This window comes from Sinocyclocheilus anshuiensis, unplaced genomic scaffold (assembly GCF_001515605.1).
Source record: "Sinocyclocheilus anshuiensis isolate Anshui unplaced genomic scaffold, SAMN03320099.WGS_v1.1 scaffold68, whole genome shotgun sequence".
Lineage (NCBI taxonomy): Eukaryota > Metazoa > Chordata > Actinopteri > Cypriniformes > Cyprinidae > Sinocyclocheilus > Sinocyclocheilus anshuiensis.
In genome coordinates this window covers 960,667-985,742 of record NW_015555741.1, presented here as the reverse complement: position 1 = coordinate 985,742, position 25,076 = coordinate 960,667, and the positions used below count along the sequence as shown (strand labels likewise).

Genomic DNA, 25,076 nt, shown 5'->3' with positions numbered 1-25,076 from the left:
ACCAAATACACAAAATAATGATCTTTAAAAAAGCATAATATGACCCCTTTAATAAAACATCATTTCATGAGTAACTTTCTAAAAATGTTTTTCATCCTTCTGTGTCAAATATTGTACTTACATTTGATCAATTCATGCACTCTTAAAAACAAGGGTTCCAAAAGGAGGTTTTCTGTAGTGAAGAATCATTTTTTTGGTTCCCCAAAGAACATTTCAGTGAACAGTTCTTAAAACAGCCATTTTCTTTCTTACTCTCAAGAACATTTTAATGACCTAAAGAACCGTTTATGAAGGCCTTAATGGTCCTAAATGACTTATATCAAACTATATCACAAATCAGGTTATAGGAAAAAAAAAATCATTACAGGGGCATTTTTTTCCATGTTCAAAGGCTTTTTTTTTTGCCCTGAGCACCTCTCAATTTCTAACCATGTCTTGATTTCTCCATGTGGTGAAATATTTGTCGTTTCTTCAATAACCACAAGACAAAATCATTAAACCAGAAGAAAGCTTCATAGACAACACCGACTGACCCAAATGCCTATGAATTGTCTTGGATCTTGACAGTAAGAAGTCTGCCAAAGGGTTAACAGTAAAATGAGATAATAAGACAATATATTATGCAAAGTTATAGATAGATAGATATAGATGAAACACATATATTTTATATATTTATTGATTACTTTCATTTTGAAACACACATTTTAACACACACACACACACACACACACACACACACACACACACAGCATTTACTCTTAAATAGCCTACAATATATGCTTTCTCTCTCTCTCTCTCTCTCTCTCTCACACACACACACACATGCCTTAAAAATCCGAAGCGTTGTGAACTTACAGCATCATTCTGTATCGCTGCGATAACACATAGGCGCAAATGTTCATCTTATAAAACGCGACGATCCGTCCACAAACACCGCTGAAAGTGCTTATATCCGTGTCTGATAAACCCTTCATACGATCACAGACGATCACTCATAGGAACATAGGCTACATATAAACTCTCTTCATATGATCACAGACACCATCATCATCTTCATCAACATCATCTCTCGGCTGAACAACGAGCTCAAGGAGTCGCAGAGATATTCTGCAATCCTCCGTCTGTCCTATTAAAATCACAGCAGTGCTTGGGTTCTTCTCCCGTCTGCAGTCTGGACTCACCCAGCGCGAATGAGAGCACCTCACACACACACGCACGCACGCACGCACACACACACACACACACACACATAAACGCGCGCGCGTCTCCAAGTCGCGTTCAGTCCTTATACAGTCTATGGTTCAGTCAGTCTCAGAAATGTCTGAACAAATAAACTGCGCCGAAACGGGCGTATAAGAGAGATTTTCACGCAAATACTGAGAGAAACAGGCTTTGTCTCTTCCTCACGACAGCTTACCGCGAGAACCATATTTCCCGCCAAAATATCAGTAAGTACTGCTTTAGAATCAATCGATATTTAATGTATTAGGAACCTTTCTGACGGTTATTTTTAAGACTAGCAAGTTACCTCAGTTTAATTTTAGTGCAGGGTATTACATGTTCCCAAGGGAACTACATGTGTGATCAAACTGAGATAGCTACATTAAATGTTTATTCTTACAGAAAGCACCATGGTGATAATAGTGTAGTACACTTTGAAATAGGCTATCATACTCCAAACCTGTAAATATACATTTATCCAAAGCAACACGAGAATAATACAAGCATAAGCAATTGAATAAATGTGGTAATCGAACAGTGGGCTAGCCTACCATTAAACAATGCAATATTCACAGCCGCCATATTTATGACCAAAAAGCAATAGCGGTGAATTGAAAAACTCATGAGAAGCAATATCAAGAAAAATATTGACCACTGGTTTTGATCCACACAAAATTCAGGAATAATTTATAGGCCTACAGATATTTAGTCAGCACAGACATTGCCAAATCTGACACATTCCAATGTTTACATATACTTGATCCATAATTTATCTCTTCACGGCGTGAGGGAAAATTTACTGAATAATGAAAATTTGGTCATCATTTCAAGGCTACATGATCAAAATAATGATAGCGTCAAGTGACATCAAGATAAAATCTTCTAAACAAATGAGTGACTTCATATTTCCACATGATCAATATCAAAATACTACTGTATTACCTTCTAACATTCTCATGGTACAACCTACAGCATTTTTTTCCAAGGAATTATTTTCTTGCTGTTGTTGGCTGCAGTACTGCACATGAGGTCCTGGGGGCGCTGTTGCTCTCACTCAGTTTGCTGTTGCCTAAAAAAATCACTTTACGGGCACCTTAAGCATCTGCCTGAAGAAGCTGTTTGAACACAATAGCTGTGAGCAGCATAAACAAACAGTCTCCCATGACATAACAGCTGTCTGTTTAAATTCATAGGGGTCAGTGCACATCACACGCACCCATAACTGCATTCAGTAAATGGGCGGCCCATGATTTTCAGCTCCTTTCCGTGTGATAAATCAGATTAAAGCTGCATTCAGGAGATTTTCCAGACAGATGTACGCCTGAGTCGATGGTCTTATTCCGACTGGGCTGCATTAACAGATGAGGTATGAGAGATTTCTGCAGACGCCCCGGCTATGCAGAGACTAAACCTTCAGAGTCACTTAACACCTGCAGGGGTTATCGTGTTTTTATCCAGAAAAAAACGCAGCTCCTCCATTTACCTCCGTTTATTTTTAAGGCAGTCTTGCCCTCACAAACATGGCGGACGCGTTGACGTATCGCAGCAACGGCTCAAAGTGGCCAATGAGGCGTCTAGGTATTTATATATCTATGGGTGCCACCCCTGGCCACCACGTAGACACGCCCCTGAACACCTGAGTGTGTGTCACAGCTAACAAGCCTCAAGTTCTCAAACTGAACTTCCTGTCACAAGATGGTGACATCTGTATCATTTGAGAGGTTGAGAGATGTGTGTAGGATCCAAAATAGACTTGTGTGAATTTACCAGCAATATTTCTTAGCGGCCATTTAATTTAATTTAAAATTGTGTGTGTGTCTGTGTTTGTGTGTATATATATATATATATATATATATATATATATAAGAAGTCTGAGGTAACATTTTATATATTTGATATATATATATATTATATGATTGTAATAGTTTCAGTTTAAACTATAAAAATCATGCTCAATAATTGAAATAAAGCTGAAATAAAATAAAAAAATATATATTAGATGAAAAACAAACTTCATAAACGTGGCTACTAACTGTTGAAGTACTAAAATGTCTAAAATTAAAACTGAAATACAAACAAATTAAAGCTAAATAGAAAGATTTAAAGAAAAGATAATAAAAATGACAATATCACATCACAAAATTTCAAAGGCAAACTTTAAAATGAAATTAAAATGAAAGCCTAAAATATAAAAGCTAATTTAAAATATTACTAAATACTGTAATAGTATATTCAATGGTACTAAAATAACACTGCTGAATATATACATATATATGAATAAACACATTATTACATTATTTTTCTGTTTATTAGTGACAAATGTCATACACTACCTGTTAAACTGCATTAAAATAGCCTTTTCCACATCATTCATAAATCAGCAAAATGTCATTAAAAATTTGTGATGTCACTTGAAGGAAGCCAATCATGATGTTTGTTCATAATATATTCATTTTAGTGGCTTAAATATTTAAAACAAAAATCCTAGATAAACTTCTGATGGCAAATTTACACGGATGTAAAGTAGATGCGACAGATGCTTTCTCTAGTACACGGTTTCTGTCTTCGAAAAGCCTCACATCACTCAGAGAGGGTTAAACTATCATTCTTAAAAATTCAACTCAAACCATGTAAAACTGTTTTATCTACTCGCCAAAGCCAATTTCTACTCTCATTTGGTGCTGGATGTCTGCATTGGTCTCTCTGGCTGATTCTTTGTGACTGGGGAAAATGAGACCGACAGGAATAGAGCCGTCAGCGAGGAGAAAACAAACATCAGAATGGCATCTTCCAAACCACATGATTTATTTCACAGTTAATGTTGGAACAGCATGACAAATCTGAGTAGTTTGTAAGGCACAGGACGTCGTGATGAGGGCAGACGCATATTAGGCCTAATCTGACGTCTGAGCAACACTTGATATGATCTACAAGTCCAGTGTGACATAAACTCCATCTGCACACACAACGGCTTTCAGTTCAGAATAATCCTACTCTTTTGCTCTCTCTCCATCTCCGTCTCGCCTCTTTCCAGGGCTAGAAAGGTCAAAGTGACGCGCACAATCCAACAAAATACTCTCTAGTGGAGAAGCTAATGGCTTCTACTGACAAAAAAGACAGATGTTTGATTATTGCCCATATTGTGTCTTATTCTGGCCTGGTCTCGTATAGCCAGACTTTGACTAGCAGCATAAACTATTTTGGCCAAGAGTCGCCCATCTGACCGACCAACATGTCAAGAAATCAACCACAGTTTGTTGTACATGCAGCTATTCTAAATAGTTGATTAATAGGCAGTCGAGGAAATAAAATATGTTTAAATAATAAAATGATAATTTAAAAAATACTAAAACTAATGGCAAATGGCACAACAGTGTCCGTATGCTATAGTAATGTTGAAATAATAAAATAAAATAAAATATATATAATGACAGCAGTGTCAGTATAAAATGAAAAATATTTAAAACAAATAATAAAAATTAATTCACATACAGCAGTGTCAGTATAGATAAAGTATACAAATAATTAATATAATAATATTTATATAAAAATTCAGCAGTTTTGGTTTATAAAAACATGCACACAAAAAATAATGTGTAGACTGTAGAACTTCATTCCATTGACAATTAATAAGTACAAAAGTAAAAAAAAAAAAGGCTTTGAAACTATTTTCACTTACTAATAAATGTTACATGCTATAGTAAATTTCACAAATAATTACAAAGAAATGTTAAGTAACACTTTTTAAACATGAAATTTCTAAGTAGAACAACTAGTTTTTTTATTGTAAAACATACTTAAACTGTTATTTTATGTACAACTTCGAAAATCTTTATTTATTTATTTATTGATTCCTACACTGTAGACATTTAGAAAACAAAGTACAATGTACAGTTATTCTTGTGAATAATTTTGGCTACTAGCTACTAAGCATCTCCAATTAAATTCTGGTTATCTTTTAAAGATTTAATGCAGCTAGCCTAACAAAAAAAACAAACAAACAAAAAAAAAAACAAATGGGACGTTTTCAATAGTTCTCATTTTATCAACCTTGCACTGCCAAAATGACATGACTTTGTTTCCAGATGGACTAGTACAAAAACCTGCACACACTGAGACTGAGAGGTTTTGTGAAGCTGCCAATCAGATTTGAGCTTGTCAGATCAAAGCAGCGAAGGAAGGGTGTGGAGAGAAATGGCTTGGCTCACTTTAGCTGGGCTCACACACAATACACTATGTTGAGATATTTCTCTTTGTATTACTGATGGCATTTCCCAGCCGCAGGCTGCAGTGCAGAGACAGCAATAGCTACTTTAAAAGATGTTTCCAGCACAGCACTCATCTCATCTGGAACCAACAAAATCTCATTCTCTTGTTCTGTATTCTCTTGCTATGCTGGTAACAATCATATCTACCCACAGTGACTCAGATCATACGCACACACAGCGAGTCAAGGGCTGTCAGGTTCATAGTTGGAGAAAACGTTCTTTTAAGGTGAATACACATTTCAGAACCGTAAAAAATACAATTTTTTTTTAATTTTAATATATAAATAATATATTTAATATATAAAATCTCATTCTCTTGTTCTGTATTCTCTTGCTATGCTGGTAACAATCATATCTACCCACAGTGACTCAGATCATACGCACACACAGCGAGTCAAGGGCTGTCAGGTTCATAGTTGGAGAAAACGTTCTTTTAAGGTGAATACACATTTCAGAACCGTAAAAAATACAATTTTTTTTTTATTTTAATATATAAATAATATATTTAATATATAATAAATAATATATATTTTTCATTCATAGGGAGTGATACAAGTAAATCCAACCACATCTAAAAATGTTCATTTTACATGTTCACATTAAGCAAGAATGTGTTTTAGTGTAAAGTAAACACCATAAATTAATACAAAATAGCACTGATAACACTAAACAGAACTGTAAACCCAAATATAACCCTTGAAAACGGCCAACTATTTATAACCTTACAAGTTCCCATTCCTCCTCAGATCCTACTTAATTATGTATGCAGTTGAAAGATCCAATAGCCACACCCCAAACACAGTGGTCACTCCTCCAAAACATAATGCACAGACATGACCAGATTAGCTGACATATTAACTTCAATTCATTTATTTTAGCTATAATTAAAAACACAGATAACATAATATTTTGTAAAAATGAATAGGAAAGCGGGCAAATGTTAAAAATGTTTTATAAATGTAGTCACTGAATGGAAAAACCCCTGAACCAGTTTTCGAGTGACCTGTTTTTCCTCTGTCTCTATGGGCACCGGCCAGGCTGTAGAACATAATATATAGAGTTTTGTGTCCAGAGAATCCAGTTCAAATCCTGCCTCCAGACCTTTCAATGATTAAAACGATCCACATAAAAGAAATTACACACTCTACATTAGGTCTCAAAACCAGAGATTTCTCAGTCTTACAACACATGCTGTCAAACTCTAAGCCTCAACAGTACAGTGAATTCTTTCGGTAAATCTGACAGAAGAACACAAGCCTTGTAACCTTTGACTGAGGGTCATGAGGTCATTGTTAGGGTTTACATAATCAGTACTCACTGCCTGCCCACGTACATGCATAATATTCAGATTCTCTCTCAGAAGAGATTTTACACTTCATGAAACACATTTTCACCCAAACATCAAAGCCAGCAATTCTTTGAGGAATAAGCCCTGCATTCAGACCTTACAATAATGAATCCCTACAGCAAAAAAGACTAAAGTCATACATTATTAAACCCTGCTGCACTGATATTTTACAGTATTAAAAGCATAAAGCATTGAAATCTTACATCATTGAACCCCTACAGTGCTGATGTCTTACATTTGGGCTGTAAAGTACTGAAATATTACAGTAATAAAAAAAATCACAGTACTGAAATCATACAAAACTAAAACTGTACAGAACTGACATTTTATCTTTTGATTGTAATGTACTGAAATATTATAGTTATTAAAACACAACAGTACTTAAGTCGTTTAATATTTAACTCTGCTGCACTTTTTTTTACAGTATTAAGTGTAAAGTACTGAAATCTTCCTTCATCAAAACACTAAAGTATTGAAATTTTACAGTACATAATTTCACTGTATTGGGACTGTGAAATACTGAAATATTACAGAAATAAAAAGCCACAGTACTGAAATCATACAATACTAAAACAGTATAGTACTGCCATTTTCCAGCATTAAGAATGTAAAATACTGAAATATTACAGTAATAATCACAGTGCTGAAATTATACAAAACTAAAACTGAATTAAACTGTGACATTTTATAGTTTGACTGTACTGAAATATTACAGTTATTAAAACACGACAGTACTTAAGTAATTTAATATTTAAATCTGCTGCACTGATATTTGACAGTATTAAGAGTGTAAAGTACTGAAATCTTACTTCATAGATACCCAACAGTACAGAAATCTTACAGTACATAAGAAATATTATAGTAATAAAAAGCCACAGTACTGAAATCATACAATACTAAAACAGCATAGTACTGACATTTTTCAGCATTAAGAATTGAAATATTACAATATTAAAAACTATAGTACTAAAATCATACAGCACCAAAACTCTGACAGATTTTTACAGAATTAAACTGTACAATACTGATATTTTACAGTGTTAAAACTCTGCACTATTGATATCTTACAGTTCTGAGACTGTAAAGTACTGAAATATCACAGCATTAAAACACTACAGTACTGAAATCATACAACACCAAAACGCTATAATACTGAAATTGTACAGACCTAAACTTTAAGATACTGAAATTTTACAGTGCTAAAAATCTGTACTACTGACATTTTACAGTATTAAGACAGTAAAGTACTGAAATATCACACTATTAAAACACTACAGTACTGAAATCATACAACATCAAAACTCTATAATACTGAAATTTTACAGACCTAAACTTTAAGGTACTGAAATTTTACACTGCTAAAAATCTACACTACTGACATTTTACAGTATTGAGATTGTAATTTTAAAGTAATGAAACACTACTGTACTAAACTTTTACAAAACTGCATAAACAACAGAAATGCATCCCTGCAATACTGAAATCTAAAGCAATAAAACCTTACAAAACTGAAACCTTAGGGTACTGAAACGTTACAGTAAATCCTACAGTACTGAAATCTTACAGCACTGCATCACTAATATGAAATCCTCTTCAGTTTCAGTGTTGGGATGAGAATTGATCATGCAGCATCTGTGTGGAAAACCAATAGTCTATTTTTATGCTGCATCTCAATAACGGCTTCAGTAAACAGAATTTCCCAGATGAATGCTCAAAGTGAGATCAATTAAAAACACTTAGCTTATGAACATGGGTGTCGCTAGGCCATTTTTCGGGGTGCTATAGCTAGCTGCATAAAACGACTACTCAGCCCCCCCTAAAATTTTACGATTAGCTCCATAAACTGTACACAAATTCGTTATCGCCCCAGTCTTCTTTACATTTCATATGAAAACTGCGGCATACTTCGATCGGCTCCTCCCCATCTTTCAGCACGTTCTTTAATCCGCAGACCATGGCGGCGCAGAGCGAGAAACAGAGAACAAGGTGTGTGTTTAACGATAGATTGTTATAATATCTGCATCTGTGCAGTTCTGTTCTTTGTCATAAATACAGTTTACAAATTATTAATCGGTTCCCCATCTACTGTAGCCTACGTTTTCGCTGCATTCACCCCTCATCACACCACAGCAGTTTCCTCCAGTGAAAATGAAGCATATATGAAGGCATACTTTATAAAATGATCATGTTGCCATTTTCATTTGAAAATGTAACTTTAAATGTAATACATTTTCCAGTACATGTGGCAAAGAGGTTTGCATACTTGAGCTAAGGAAAGAGGGTTGTACTAGAAATGTAAACTGTAACATTTTGTGTGTGTACAGTAAACAGGTGTGTGTGTGTGTGTGTGTGTGTGTCTCAGAGAGAGAGATCATGAAGACTTGCATTTGGCTTATTCAGTTATATGTTATACTTACCTATGCAATACAGTGGAATACTGCACTTTTTGATATATACATTTAAAAATTATATAAATTTAGCATACCACCCCTACTAGTCAAACATTTTATATATATATATATATATATATAGTATATGTATATTATAACCTCATTGGGGGCTGAGCCCCCCTAAAATGAAAATCCTAGAATCGCCTCTGCTTATGAACAAGGCAAATTAAGGAAATTTATGGCAGCAGAATATGTATGGACAGCAGAATTTGGATGCAGATCAGCATATGAAGGCATACTTTATAAAATGATCATGTTGCCATTTTCATTTGAAAATGTAACTTTAAATGTAATACATTTTCCAGTACATGTGGCAAAGAGGTTTGCATACTTGAGCTAAGGAAAGAGGGTTGTACTAGAAATGTAAACTGTAACATTTTGTGTGTGTACAGTAAACAGGTGTGTGTGTGTGTGTGTGTGTGTGTCTCAGAGAGAGAGATCATGAAGACTTGCATTTGGCTTATTCAGTTATATGTTATACTTACCTATGCAATACAGTGGAATACTGCACTTTTTGATATATACATTTAAAAATTATATAAATTTAGCATACCACCCCTACTAGTCAAACATTTTATATATATATATATATATATATAGTATATGTATATTATAACCTCATTGGGGGCTGAGCCCCCCTAAAATGAAAATCCTAGAATCGCCTCTGCTTATGAACAAGGCAAATTAAGGAAATTTATGGCAGCAGAATATGTATGGACAGCAGAATTTGGATGCAGATCAGCTTGTGTTTACTTGTGTTATCTTTGACTAATATTTAAATTTGTTTGATGATCTGAAACATTAATGTGTGACAAACATGCAAAAAAAGAAGAAATCAGGAAGGGGCCAACACTTTTTCACACCACTGTATATATATACTCTCATTGGGGGCTGAGCCCCCCTAAAATGAAAATCCTAGAATCGCCTCTGCTTATGAACAAGGCAAATTAAGGAAATTTATGGCAGCAGAATATGTATGGACAGCAGAATTTGGATGCAGATCAGCTTGCAGCTTGGCTGAACGTTTGGCATCTGTTTGTTCCAGTATGGCTCGCCACCATCAAACCACTCTAAGAGAATAAACCAGCACAGGCTATTTTACAGATCAATGATGTTACATTATTGAAAAGTGTAAGTATGCATGCGTGCGTGTGTGCATCCTCCTGAACCTCCTAAGTGGGTTCATAAATATCTTACGTTGGTACAATGATCCTGCTGTAAATGTGAGGATAGATGGATTTTTTTCCCCTCAAAATCTCTCCTCATATCTCTCAGACAGATACATAATGCCGTGTACACAAATCAGATGCAGAATGTAGCTGAAAACATCAGCTGTTTCTCAGGAACGGATCAGCACCATCGAGCAGAGCTCTCAAATTACCAAACAGATCTGTTTTAGCACCTGGAATTTTAACTGTATACATTTATTGGCATAGTTATTGATGCATGGACAGACCTTTTCAGAGTTGAGCGGCCTCATCTCACCCTCATACACACACTGCTCTGCATGTTTAGTGGACTAATGATGCCTGCAATGAACTGTAATTTGCTCCTTGAAGATCAGGCAGGTAGCAGTCCTATTAAGAGACCAGAAACATCACAAGCCGGCTTTGATGTAATGGTCAGGTATTTAAATTTATAAGGATGGGCATTCATCATCTGAAGAAGCGCGCCTAAACTTGCGCAGCCAGTGTCGACGGCTCTACTGATTATTAATGGTAGCCATCTAGTATTGTTGCACCACATACAATGTAATGCATATGCAATGTATCCAAAATTGCTTCTCTACATGCACTACTTGATATTCGCTATATAGGGAATAGTAAATGAGTGCTTGTTTGTTGTTGTCTCTTAGATCAGGGGGAATTTGCAAATAATAATGAAGTAATGATAATTTTTTTTTTTTTTACATTCAGTACTTAAAATTTACCACTTGATAAAACATAATACTGTAATATTTTAAAGATTAGAAATCAGTGACTATTTTATACAACTGAAAACCGTTTTTTACCATGTGGAAAAAATATTGAAAAAAATATTTTGTTTAAATATTATAATAAAATAATATTTCAATAATTTGCTTTAGTCTAAAGGCAATGTAAAAGCCAAAAATATTTTAGAATTTAGTTTTTCTGTATAATAAATCACACTAAGTATTTATAAACAAACAAACAAACAAACATTAAGTATATAGATGAAGAAGGTCCCTTCCAAGAGATAAGAGAATCTTATTTTCGGGTCCTTGTCATCAAAAAGTAAAAAACAAATCACTGCCCACTGCTTTTTATATTTATATTTTAGGCCTTTAAAACACATATTAGGCTACTTCATATTAGTCCTTAAGACAGGGATCACATTAAAGTCCAAAGCAAATCTTAAAAAATGATAATTGATTTGTGGGCTGGATTTAAGGATACATTACTAACACTTGAAGGGCTGTATGAGATTATCTCATAGTTTGAGACCCTTGCCATTGGGAAAACTACACTGGTGTGAAAATAACCAGAAAATCTTTACCAACAGGGTGTGTTACACAGGGACAGGGAACCAGCTGCAGGCCAGGAGGAAAAAAAAACAAAGCTCTCAAAAAAGTGTTTCGAAGGGATCATGGGGTTATTCGATTGATTTCCTTTAGGTAGATCCTCACGTATCATCCCAATAGACAAACTCAGTCTAAAGACAATCTAATTAAGAGGCAGATGGCAGCAGGGGAGATAATCCTGCAGAGTTTGATGTAATTCAGAGATGATTAAAAACCCATCGCTGCACTCCCCAAATGGAGCGACGGCCTCACTTTGACCACACCGAGGGTGCGAATCACAGATATACCCACAGGTCCCTCCTGTGGCTGCACTAATCAGCTGGACTCATCTGGAATTACCACTTGAATTTTCCATAAGAAAGATGGAGTCAGTGTTCCCTTGTGACCCGAGGAGGTAACTGGGAATTCTGGTCCTACATGATAGAGCCATTTTAGGCACTTGTAATCACATATCTGCTTGAATAATGGTGTGTCTTGGCTTTGGCTTCATTTACACTCATCCATATAATGTCCGTATGATTAGCAACATCTCACGTAGGGTCTATTTTCAGGCAGTATATTTATAAAGCCTGGATATTTAAAGCCGTCACAGGATGGTTTGGATCCATTCCAGATTTGTAATTAGAATTTCTGGAAGTCTAGAACCTACAAATTACAAACTGTTTGTCAGCATATTATTGTTGAATTACTGACAGCGGTGATTTGTAACCTAATTCAATTCAGAACGAATTTTAGCATTTAAGTGCTTCATGATGAAAACCAACAAGAGTGTTTTGCATTTTACATCAACAAAAATTATGCATATTTTGGCACATTAAATCAGCAAGTGAGTTGGAATGTGACACATCAGGGTAGAAGAATCACATTATTAATTAATATCTCAATTGTTTCACCTATAAATTAGTGAGTTTAAATGGAGAGCAAACAAAGCTACACCTAAGATTTTTTTTTTCCTCAGAAAAATGCCCTATTATGTTTGAGAAGAGATCTAAACAATGTCTCAGGCAGCTCAGATTTGCCAAAACTCAGAGATCTCTATTCAATTACCTTCAAGACCAAATTATGTGCTATCCACATTCATTTCTATGGATGCCTACACATGAAATGCTGGCAAAAATATATTTATCATGACACAAATTAAGAATTCGTTCCAATGAATTAGGAATTTTTTCATTATATTAATTTGTTTCCTCGTTTTAGTTAAATTGTGGCCACAATTTATTATTTATTCTCTTGTTTTAGTTACTGAAACGTTACTAAAACAAGGGAACAAATTAGTACAATGTGGCCATAATTGACTTAAACAAATAACTGAATTCTTAATTTGTGGATTTAACTAAAACAAGGGAACAAATTCTTAATTCGTAGCCACGTTTTACTAAAAAGAGCGAACAAATTCTTAATTCGAAGCCATGATTTACTAAAATGGGGGAACTAAATCTAAATTCATGGCCACGATTTACTAAAACGAGGGAACAAATTCTTAATTTGTGGCCACGATTTACTAAATCAAAGGAAATTAATTCCTTATTTGTGACCAACGATTTATTAAAATGAGAGAACAAATTCTTAATTTGTGGCCACGATTTACTAAATCGAGAAAATTAATTCTTAATTTGTGGCCACGATTTACTAAATCAAAGGAAATTAATTCCTTATTTGTGACCAACGATTTATTAAAATGAGAGAACAAATTCTTAATTTGTGGCCACGATTTACTAAATCAAAGGAAATTAATTCCTTATTTGTGACCAACGATTTATTAAAATGAGAGAACAAATTCTTAATTTGTGGCCACGATTTACTAAATCAAAGGAAATTAATTCCTTATTTGTGACCAACGATTTATTAAAACGAGAGAACAAATTCTTAACTTGTGGCCACGATTTACTAAATCGAAGATATGAATTCTTAATTTGTGACCTCAATTTACTAAAACAAGGGAACAAATCTAAATTAGTGACCACAATTTACTTCAACGATGGAACAAACTCTAAATTCATGGCCACTATTTAACTAATATGAGGGAACACATTTTGAATTTGTGGCCACAGTTTACTGGCAAATTCTTAATTTGTGGCTATCGAGGTTATGCATATTTCTAAGGAATGAGAAACAGTTGACACTTCAATGAAACATAAATGATAACTCCAAGTTTCCCAAGCTCCAAAAGAGCATTTTCATTTTGTTTTTGCGCATTACTTCAGCAAACATGGTCGTGGGGTGCATTCTCTGAGAGGTCTGGTCACCAGTTTCCCATTTCAGCTCACATTACCGCCCTCCAGATTCATGCATGTGTGGCATAATCTCCAAGCTCTTTCCGTTCCCCTCACCACCGGCTACAAATCTCCTTCCCAGCAGCCCCCTCACCACCCGAGAAATGTCTTCACACTGCTGCCTCTCAGAGGGGAAAGACTGACCTTGACGACAATTCCCTCTCTTAAACGCAGATTACACCAAATCTTTCTCCAGCACACATGCTTCCAGAAATCAATTTTTCCACCTCTGATGGTTTTATATCTCAGCGGCAGCTATTCAACAACACAGGACACTCAGATTACAGTCAAATTTACTGTGAGGCAGCATAAACACTTCTTTATCTCATTAAGCATGAATGGATTCATGAACATGAATATTCAAACATTCATATGAATATTCACAAAGTACCGCTCAGTTTCTCAACCTTTACTCTTTTCTTCTTTCTTCAGTCGCACACACACTAATCACATGCATAAACACAGGCGAGCGGGGTGTCCCTTTCTTGAGTTTCTTAACAATTACAATCAGCTCTTTCAGCAGAGATCTGCAGCGGTTCCCAGCATGCATCAGCACCTTGTGTTTGCAACTCTGCATGTGTTAGGTGTTGAAATGACGCTGTTCATCAGTGCTGTTCTGATCTCATTTTGCTCTGATTGTAGGCGAGCACCGAAGTTCAGCTGTCAGAAAAAGCAGATATTTTAATAAATCACTGAAGAGCCACTGCACAGAAACCATCTGCCTGTGTATTAATATTACAAGTCGATCCTGACAAGGCTATACACACACATTACATTAGCCCTAGTCTCACATGAAATCTGGTCCGCTTATTTGCCCCAAGAACTACCCACTTGACTGACACGTAATACGACCAATCACAGAATGTTTTTACAGTATATACAATGTCTATAGATTGGTAAATCTGAATCTGGACATAACTCTGAGAAAATGAGATATCAAGTCAATTCCATAAACCTCAAACATGGTCGTTTGGTTGGTTGGATGGATGGGTGGTTGTTTGGATGGTTGGTTAGATGGATGGATGATTTCATGGTTGGTTGGATGGATGGATGATTGAATGGTTGGTTGGTTGGATTGTTGGATGTTTGTATGTTTGGTTGGTTGGTTGGATGGATGGTTGGATGTTTGTTTGGTTGGATGAGTGGATGGATGGAGGGATGATGGAGGGATGGATGGTTGATTGGTTGTTTGGATGGATGGATGGTTGGTTGATTGAATGGATGGAAGGTTGGATGTTTGGTTGGTTGGATGGATGGTTAAAAAGGACAGTTTTTTGCATCAACAATTTTAATAATTTGGTAACACTTTATTTTGATGGTTCCTTTTGAACATTCTGTTGATAATAAGTACCGTTGCACCTACATGTCAACTAACTCTCATTAGATTATTAGTAGACTGTCCGCTTATTTTCTGCTAACTCTTTATTGTGATGGTCTCCCAACAGACATTCTACTGACTATAAGTAACTTTGCAAGTACATGTCAACTTATTCTAACCCTAACCCTACCAGTCTACTAATACTCTACTAATTCTCTAGTAAGAGTTAATATATATGTAGGTGCAACATTACTTACAGACAACAGAATGTGTTAAAGGGACCATCAAAATAAAGTGAAACCAATTATGTCACTGTATTCATGCTGTAAAAATATGTAGTGTTTTATTTTTTCCAATATTTTACTATGAAGCGCACATATGTTTTGCTCAGTATAATTTCTTCCATAAATCAGTCAATATTCAAATATAAATCAATAGTTAATATTTTTTACACCCCAATCCACACTTTTTTTTTTTGTTTTTTTTACAGTATTACTAAAACATATAAATTATTCAAATTATTTTTTCAAGAGAAAACATTTATTTTCCTGTTTAGTTCTTATGGCAAAGTAGCAGTCACATATATGATTTTATTTTACTTCAAGATGCTTTATATTATTTTTGTCGTATTTCTTTAATCTGAACTCAGCTGGCAGTGTTTAGCGTAAATTTAACTGGATGTTTTTATGGTGTGTGATCTGACAGAAAGAGTCAAGAGAAAATGGAGCTCCTTAGAACATCCACAAGACTCTGAGCAACAAAAAACATAACGGCCCAGCCATCTCATCTCACTCTCAGGCAGAAATTGAGCTCCTATCTTTTTCCCTGTTTTTTTGAGGAAGAGATTCATACATGCAGAATCTAGCGTGTCGTTTGTCTTCAGTCATGCGAAGTGCCGTCCGTCAGCTTTACTGCAGCCTGGTTTCCTCTCCGCACAGTCACGATAAATGATGGAGAACAGAAGCAAGATGAGGAAAAGAGAGAGAGAGAGGCAGGGCTGTAATGTTTCTGCACAGATATGGCTTTCAAATACTGGCTTATGTGTTGGAATTCATACGCTATCATTCAAAAATGACAAACCAAAATAATACAAGGTTCATTTATCCTGCTGTTTTGGACGGATCCTTTTTACCTCATGGTTTCTACTAGCTACGGAGGTGCAAAAACAGCCCAGCGTAAAGCAAACTATTTTACAACCAATTACATGGAAATAGCCATTACAGCATGTTGGACCTAAAAGACTCAGAGTCCATCAAATAAAACTCAAATAGCCTTGCATAGCCAGACTTTTGACTATCAGTATAAATACTAGTCCACAAAGCAGCTCATTCAAGCTCCAAAGTCACTTGTGTTGTTTTCTGTCATGAGCACACACTTTCCATAAGTAATCGCAAAATATGAACTGCAATTACAAGGCTAATCTCCTCCGTGTCTACAGGTACAATGCCAAAATTCATTCTCACACAAACTCAATTACACTAAAACTTTTCACAATCTACCAACAAACTACAAGGTGTGTCTAATTTTATGTTTCTCACAATTTTTGTTGGCTGTTGCTCATTGCTGCTCACTAATCGCTAATCAGGATAGTACACACAGTTGTCTAGTCTAGTTATCTATGCTACAATTTAGGGTGTTTTGTCTTAAAACATTAATGTACAAAAAAATGTTGTCTTATAATAAACTTTGTTTTCTCAAAAAGAGAATCAACATATGAAGCGATTAGCATTACATCCGATTAGTAATTACATCCAGTTTGAAATGCGTCATAGCATCTACAATATAATTTGGGTTTTGTCACAATCTTAAAACGAGATGTACACTTTCTGAACTGGAAGGTACGCAAATTTACTACAAAATATAAACATTCCACAATTAATCACAAAATATGAATGTGATTGCAAGGTCATTCTCCTCCTTGACTGCAGGCACAATGGAGAAATTGAAAATATGTCGTAGCATCTACGCTACAATTTGGAGCATTTTTTGCATACTTAAAACATTAACGTACGGTAGGGTTTGAACGACTTCTGATTTGTTTAAAGTCGACTTTTATGTGATGAAAGTCGAGTCGAAGTCGACTAGTCCCTGATGACGTCATTAATGAACAAATAAGTCTGGAGCTGTGATAAACAGCTTGTGCACAGCTATGGCATATGACAGCACTGCCCACATGGCTATTGCTCCTATAACAGCTCTTTGTTATCAGTTCTTTTGTCTTTGGGTCATTATATTTCTCACAGATTTCTGCTCGTTCTAAATCAGATACAGATAAAGCAGCACAGTAAAGATTACATTCATATGAATGCATTAGTGAGAGCGATTGCATGAGTGAATGAACTCTACCTGGCAGTGTCTCTCTACTAGTACTGAAGCTGTGGGATTTATTTATTAAGAAATATATTCTTGAACTTTTCAGTTTCTAAGCTATTTTATTGCGAAATCACAGAACAGTGTTGACAATACATTTCCGTGCGAGATATACGCGCTACTGTCCTATGTGTGTGCGTTACAGTGCAGCAGCACATTAGATTAGAACGGCGATTAACTTACCTGTACAATAAGCTGTTTAAAACGTGCATTCTCCCGTTCAATTTCGAGCATCCAGTAATATAATCACACATGTCTTGTAGAGCGCTTTCAGAGTATGCATTTATTTGTCATTTTAACTGTTTGGAAACGGAGCGTAAATGTGGAAGTCCTTCAAAGATTTCTAATCCTGTTGCACCCTTTATAGGACCAGCGACTAGTCGACGTCAAGCTTAAAGCTTCATGGCAGAGCACTGAAGTCGACTAGTCGATTAGTCGGTGCAACCCCTAACGTACGGATAAATGTAGGATAATGCATGTGTTGGTTTAGACAGCAAGATCAACATGTAAAGCGAAATGCATTCTCTCACAAACTCACAATACAAGTTAATTCTTGACAATCTACCAAACTACATGGAGACTGAGTTTGCATTAATTTTTGTTTATCGCAATTGGCGAGTAGGATAGTACACACATTAAATGTAGTTAAATCCAGTTTAAAATGTGCTTTGGAATCTATGCTACATTTTGAGTTGTTTCCTTTCATACTTAAAGCATTAATGGATGAGAAATTTTAATTGTATAACATATGTTTAGTTTTAGACTAGAAAGGAAACATGTAAAGCGATTAGCAGTTAACCGAAATAGGTTTTTCAATGGCTGACAATATCAGGTTGGCCGATATAATGTCGATACATGTATACCACAATTTAATGATAGACTCTTTTAACTGAACAGAGCACACAAATTCACAACAAAATGGACTTCTTATCCATCAACAAAACTGTCTGTAGAATTCAAAACTGAAAAAGTGCAAACAATCCCACAATCTTCTCAAACTTTTCCTCAGAAATGGTCATTTTAGCCACCCAGTAATTTGTAAACAGGACAAACCAATAAAACCGTGAACCATGAATTCCATAAAGCCAGCCAATCAGATTACAGCTCGACAGGCGGTGCGCGAACGACCCGTGGGCGTGTCATCTGAAGCTGATACGTGTCAGTGGGCGTGTTTGTTCTGCTCCGGCTGGGTTTGTGGGTGCGGACACATTTGGACATCACCTGGTGGCCCTGAACGGTTCAGACGAACCCCTGTAAACTCATACGGAAGCTGCTGTCTGTCAGATATGCTGATATCACTCACCTCTCTCACAGACTGTCAACGCGGCACCTTTTTTATTTCGAAATCAACTCTATTTCTTTTCTGGCACATTGGCTTTAATGTGATTTAAAGTGTAGCTGCAGGAGACGGCAGTATACTGAGGAAAAATACCGTGCCAGCACTTACATAACATCACAGAAACACAAATCACTCGCTCTGTAGGAGAGGCTGAGTTGTACTCACGGGCAGTAAATGCTTCTCGGCTCTTTAGGATGGAGGCTGCTGGTTCACAGTGAATCGTGCAGGAGACGGAGACACGTTCTCTCCCACGTCCACATTCCCCTGTCTTAATGTCTCCTCAGTGGAAAATCCCAGAACAGATTAAACTGCAATGAGAAAAACAAAGCAGAAGATAATATTTTAGGACTAATGCTACAGTATGTCATCATTTGGGTGCATTTCATTGGATTTAATTATCTTAGAATATATATTTATTAGCCACGTTTGCAAATAAACATCACTATTGGTACTATTACTCAAACTGAGGGTTAAGGATTTGAAGAAACGCCAAACTACTGAAATTTGAAACATATCTCACCCTGCATGCTACAGAAATGAATGATATCTCAAATAAAAAATGTGCTATTACTTTCCTATGTTATTGGACTTGGGTTTTTCTTCAACTATGGACACTTTTGTTCCGGTGGACTTTTAAGACAAAGTCTTAAAAATGTAATCTCACCTCAGTGTTATTTCCATCAAATCTCAAATTACATATTTTTTAAAGCATTTTGTGGTGTAAATGCATTTTAAACATTTTTGGAACAAAACGGATGATGTCTTTGCCTATTTCACAGCATTAAATGATATTTTGGACAAAATTACAGCTTGACTGGAAATGAAACACGATAAACATTGTTCACAAGTGATATTTACCCTGGTTTTGTGATATTTACCTCGATTTTACTTTGTTTTCTTCACACATCACGTCTCAAATTTCATCTCAAGCTTAATTCGGGGCAAACTTGTTGGTTGTTGTGAAAATGACAAATGAGGGACATTCGTGAGGATTTTTTTATTTGGATGTATCAAAGTTCTAAACGTTGAAGTTCATATTTTAATTGGTTTTATTGTAAAAATATAAATGATTACATTCAAGATCTAATATCTGAGAGTAAAACAACACAAAACGAAATCTTTTTCTTTTTTTTTTCTTTTTAATAAAAATCAGGCCCCAAGTTGAAGAAACACCCACATAATGACTTGCACCTGATGGATGATAAAACGTGACAATCCCATAGATTTACAAGCAAATACTCGAACCGTATCTAGTGAGCAGAATGTCACAGACTTTAATGCCTTAGGAACCACACAGACCACCCTAGCAACTGTGTTAAAAACCCCTTAGAGCAACTTAGCAACCTCATGGTGACCCAAAACAATCTTTTTTGCTGTCGAGAAAGCAGTCATAATAAAGTCCCCCAAGAAATATTTCAGCATCAAGCCTTTATTAACGCATCCGCTACATATATTTTAAATTACAGTAAGCTCCATTACATGTATCCTCACATGGCTGCAGCAGATGTGACCGTTTCTCAAGGTTTAACAGCACTCAGTCTATTTTAAATGAGACCTTATATTATATTATTATATTATAACTCATAACCCTTCCATTTGATTGGCTCTGCTGTGACCGTCCACTGCTACTGATTGCCTCCGCTGGGAGGGTCACTTTGTTTCCTCTCGGCCACACAATTAGAGTTTGCCCCTCTCTGATTGGTCACAAGGTGCGTAATACAGAAGTCGCACACATGCTGCGAGACCATCTCGGCCACCCTTCATTTTCCGAGAGAATTTTCCGCTGCAGCTTCATCTCCACCTGAATCCCACCAGCACACATCGTCAAAGCCACTTCCTGTATTGCAGCTCCCTGCACGGTGGTATTTTTAATAGCCCTGAATGTGCAGAATTTATATAATGCCAAGACTTGTTTATTACAAATTGTCGAGATATCATTATGTTCTCCACTAACTTCACAGGACAAAAATGGATTAGCAATCTATCTAGAGTTACACAAGGGTTGCGGCTCTCCCAAATGACAATTTAATGTTTAAATGAGGTTTTTGTGAAACTAAAACACCCATTTAGCTTCACAAGCAAGAGTTCCTAGGTCAACCGGCATTAATGTGCGCTGGGAAATTCATACTAAGTTCAACAGGTTATCAGTAACGCACTCTCAGCTATGTGAATGAAAGAAAATCTCATTGTAATGCTGAGAAGTATAGCATTTTTCTTAGTAAATAAAGAGCTGTTGCACAAAACACTCTATAACAGTAAAGTTAATGAAAATGCATGCTGCTTTCAAACAGAAGACTGTGGTAGCAAGCCAGAGACTACAACTAAATCATCTATGAAAATAGCCTGAATGGGTTTGAGAGAACAAAAGCAGGACTGGATTGACCATATGGGCATTTGGGCACATACCCAGTGGCACCATGTTTAAGCGGGCAACATGGGAGGCCAGAAAGATGAAAAAGATTGATAAACGATGGATAAACGCAGCTTGGAGGAAACATTATGGCTCATATTTTGCTCTTTAAGAATATGAGTTTTCAGTTATTAACTTGCTGAGCTACAAAATTAATATGAGCACAGTTTGAGATCTCTTCTAAAACTCCAAAAGCCAGATTATTAGGTGAAATTATTAAGGTCTTCAGAAAGATTTTTTTTTCCGGCCAAAATATATTTCAAATACATGCTAAATATCGATTTTATTGTAAAAACAGCTCTGATTCGAGTCCAAATAAAACAAAAGCTTTTGCTTTGCCATCAACCCTTGGAGTCTGACACAATACTTTATTTTTAAAGCAACAATTGTGCACAAAGCCACTTACAACAGATGTTCCGGCCCGAAAATATCCTGTTCTCCATATCCTGATGCGGAAATGAACCTGTGACCCGCAATAAGATCAAAGAAGCAATTACAGACTCATAAATTTACTTGTTTGCTGTGTCGAAAAGTCGAGTGGCATGCTAAGAGCCAAACCATGATCTCTGGATATTGGAAAAGCAATCAAACGGAAGACTAATTAATGAGCTTTTGAGTTATTGCTCAACTTGACACGAATCCTCACGGGAAAGGAGTTTAATCTAATGCTGAGATAAGTCATAAACATTCTTACAGACGGAAGATGCTCTCTGATCAGTCGGCACAGAGACGATTAAACGCATCAGGATATCAGATGTTTTAGGAGTTTGAAATTAAAGCTCTTGAGTTCTTGTTAGTCAGAATGCATGTGTGGCCCAATAACTTTGAGTTATGACGACCAAAAGTCATGCTATAGAGCAAATGTCAAGATTTTCTGTGAACAAGCTAAATTATAGTTTGTTCCTCACACAAAAGACTTGAAGGAATATTTCACCCAAAAATAAACATTTGCTGAAAATCTACTTACCATTAGGCCATCCAAGATGTAGACTGAGTTTGTTTCTTTATTGTTTACAAATTTGGAGAAGTGTGGCATTATATCACTCACCAATGGATCATCTGCAGTGAATGGGTGCCGTCAGAATGAGAGTCCAAACAGCTGATAAAAACACCACAAGAATCCACACCACTCCAGTCCATCAGTTAACATCTTGTGAAGCAAAAAGCTGCATGTAATAAACAAATCCATCAAGACGTTTTCAACTTTAAACCATTGCTTTTAGCTAAATATGAGTCCTTTGTCCATAATATTGCTTTCTCTTGTGAAAAAGTCATCTCATCTGAATCAAGAGAAAAAATATTTATGGATCAAGCACCGTTTACAAGCGAAAACCATTCTCAATGAATATGTGGGTGGATTTTGATGTGAGAGGACAACGGAGGATGGACTTTTTCCACTGGAGGAAGCGTTATTATAGATTATGTTCTGGTATTTTGGCCAGAAGCGAAAGTTTAAAGTTAAAACACCTTAAATAAACGCCTTAACGCTGGATTTGTTTCTTACAAACATGCAGCTTTTTTCGCTTCACAAGATGTTAATTGATGGACTGAAGTCATGTGGATTACTTGTGGATTCTTGTGATGTTTTTATCAGCTGTTTGGACTTTCATTCTGACGGCACCCATTCACTGCAGAGCATCCATTGGTGAGCAAGTGATACAATGCTACACTTCTCCAAATCTGTTCCGATGTAGATGGCCTGAGGGTGAGTAGATTTTCAGCAAATGTCCAAGATGAAGGATGAAACATATTAGATTACTTTTATGATGCTTCTGCATCATTTTTGAAGTTTAAAAGTCTCTTTTTGTTTTCTGAAAAAAGAAGGTCATACATGAAACAACATAAGAGTAAGTAAATGACAGAATATTCATTCTTATGGTGAACTGTCCCTTTAAACAGACACACACCCAGTGTAAACACACGACATCCTCATTGATCTATTTGACTGGATCTCTTTTAATTACTCAACAGCCTTATGAGCATTTCTGATCTCCCAGCTGTCCCCTGTGTCACGCACAGGAGAGTGATTACCACACACCGAGTGCCATTCGCAAGGCCGCTGAAATCAAATGACACAATTGAGAGGTATGCCACAATATTTCGGCTTTCTGCTACAAATTAGATCCTGTTAAAATACTGAGGAGAATTTAATTCCCCATCATTCCAGTTAATGGCCGCCGGCATTTTGCGGTAGGGCAGATATGAGAATTACTCCATTCTTCTTCCGCAGTTACGGCCATCTATCAGTCCGAGCATAATTATTCCCTGGGTGCCAGAAAGCTGACAGGCCTATTGCCGGCTCACTCTCCATACAATAGGGTCTAATCTTGCCAGTGAGCTGTGTGGCGAGGCGGCCTTCAGAGTCTGGCACACATGAATGGAATGGGGCGGAGCTTACAGACAAGCAGGGGAGTGTTGATTGGGCTGTCAGGCTGTGTGGGTGGAAGCTTACTATTAGATTCTCATTCATCTCAATGGCTCGGCTATCACCTGAGCTGTAAATATGACTAACCAGTCTGGAGTCACAGGAAATTATGTCATGGTGGATGGCACAATCCCAAGCCCTCAGTAGGGACTATCCTGCACTGTGACGTCAAAGCAACAGAAAGGGTAAAAGTACATTTTTTTTTCATTTATTTATTAAACATTTCATGCCTTTAAGAAGATTTTTATGTGAAAATCAGTGTTGTTTTTGTAAACTAAAACCGAAACTATTAAACAAAAGAATTTTCATTAATCAAAATAAAGCTGAAATAAAAAATAAAAAAATAAGATTTTTTAAAAAGTCTTGGCTTCTAACTGTTGAAGTACTAAAAAACAAAAAATAAGTTAAAGCTAAATGGAAAACTTTTAATGTAACAAAGGATAAAAGTCAAGCTTTCTTTAAACTTTCTTAAAAATGTAATGCTTTTAAGGATACTCAAAAAAGATAGTTACATGTACATGTTACAAACACGTGTTTTTATTGTTTTATTGTTTACTAAAACTATTACAAGAAAATGTTCATTAATTGAAATAATAATAATAAAAATAGTAGATGAAAAACTTAAACTTGGCAACTGACTATCAAAAAATATCGGCTTCTAACTGTTGAAGTACTAAAGGTACTAAAACTACAAAATAGATTAAAACTAAACAAAGATTTAATGTAAAGCTAATAAAGAATGACAAAAGCACACAAAATTTCTAAAATAACAGTATATAAAATACTAAAATAACACTGATTAATATATACATATTAGTGCTGTCAAACGATTAATCGTGATTAATTGCATCCAAACAAGTTTTTGTTTACATAATATATGTGTGTATACTGTGTATATTTATTATGTATATATAAATACAATGCATGTAAATATTCATGAAAAATATATTATGTTTATATGTTAAATATATTTATATATAATATAAAAGAATATAAATATATGCATGTAAATACATGTAAATATTTTCAAAATATTTACTGTATGTGTGTGCATTTATATATACATAATAAATATACACAGTACACATACATATATTATGTAAACACAA

The 25,076-nt window shown here is 35.7% G+C and overlaps 1 protein-coding gene across 6 annotated transcripts in view; it reads right to left on the bottom strand.

Annotated features, from left to right (window-relative positions):
- Positions 1 to 25,076, bottom strand: part of LOC107673268 (leucine-rich repeat and immunoglobulin-like domain-containing nogo receptor-interacting protein 1) — a 93,053-nt gene that overhangs the window by 23,412 nt on the left and 44,565 nt on the right. For 5 of the 6 annotated variants that reach the window (XM_016466785.1, XM_016466786.1, XM_016466787.1 and 2 more), the window contains one exon: positions 19,298 to 19,440. The gene's annotated coding sequence lies outside the window, so the exon portion shown is untranslated. Of the gene's footprint in view, positions 1 to 855; positions 1,200 to 19,297; positions 19,441 to 25,076 lie in introns of those variants that run through there. The other variant, XM_016466790.1, reaches the window with a different exon arrangement.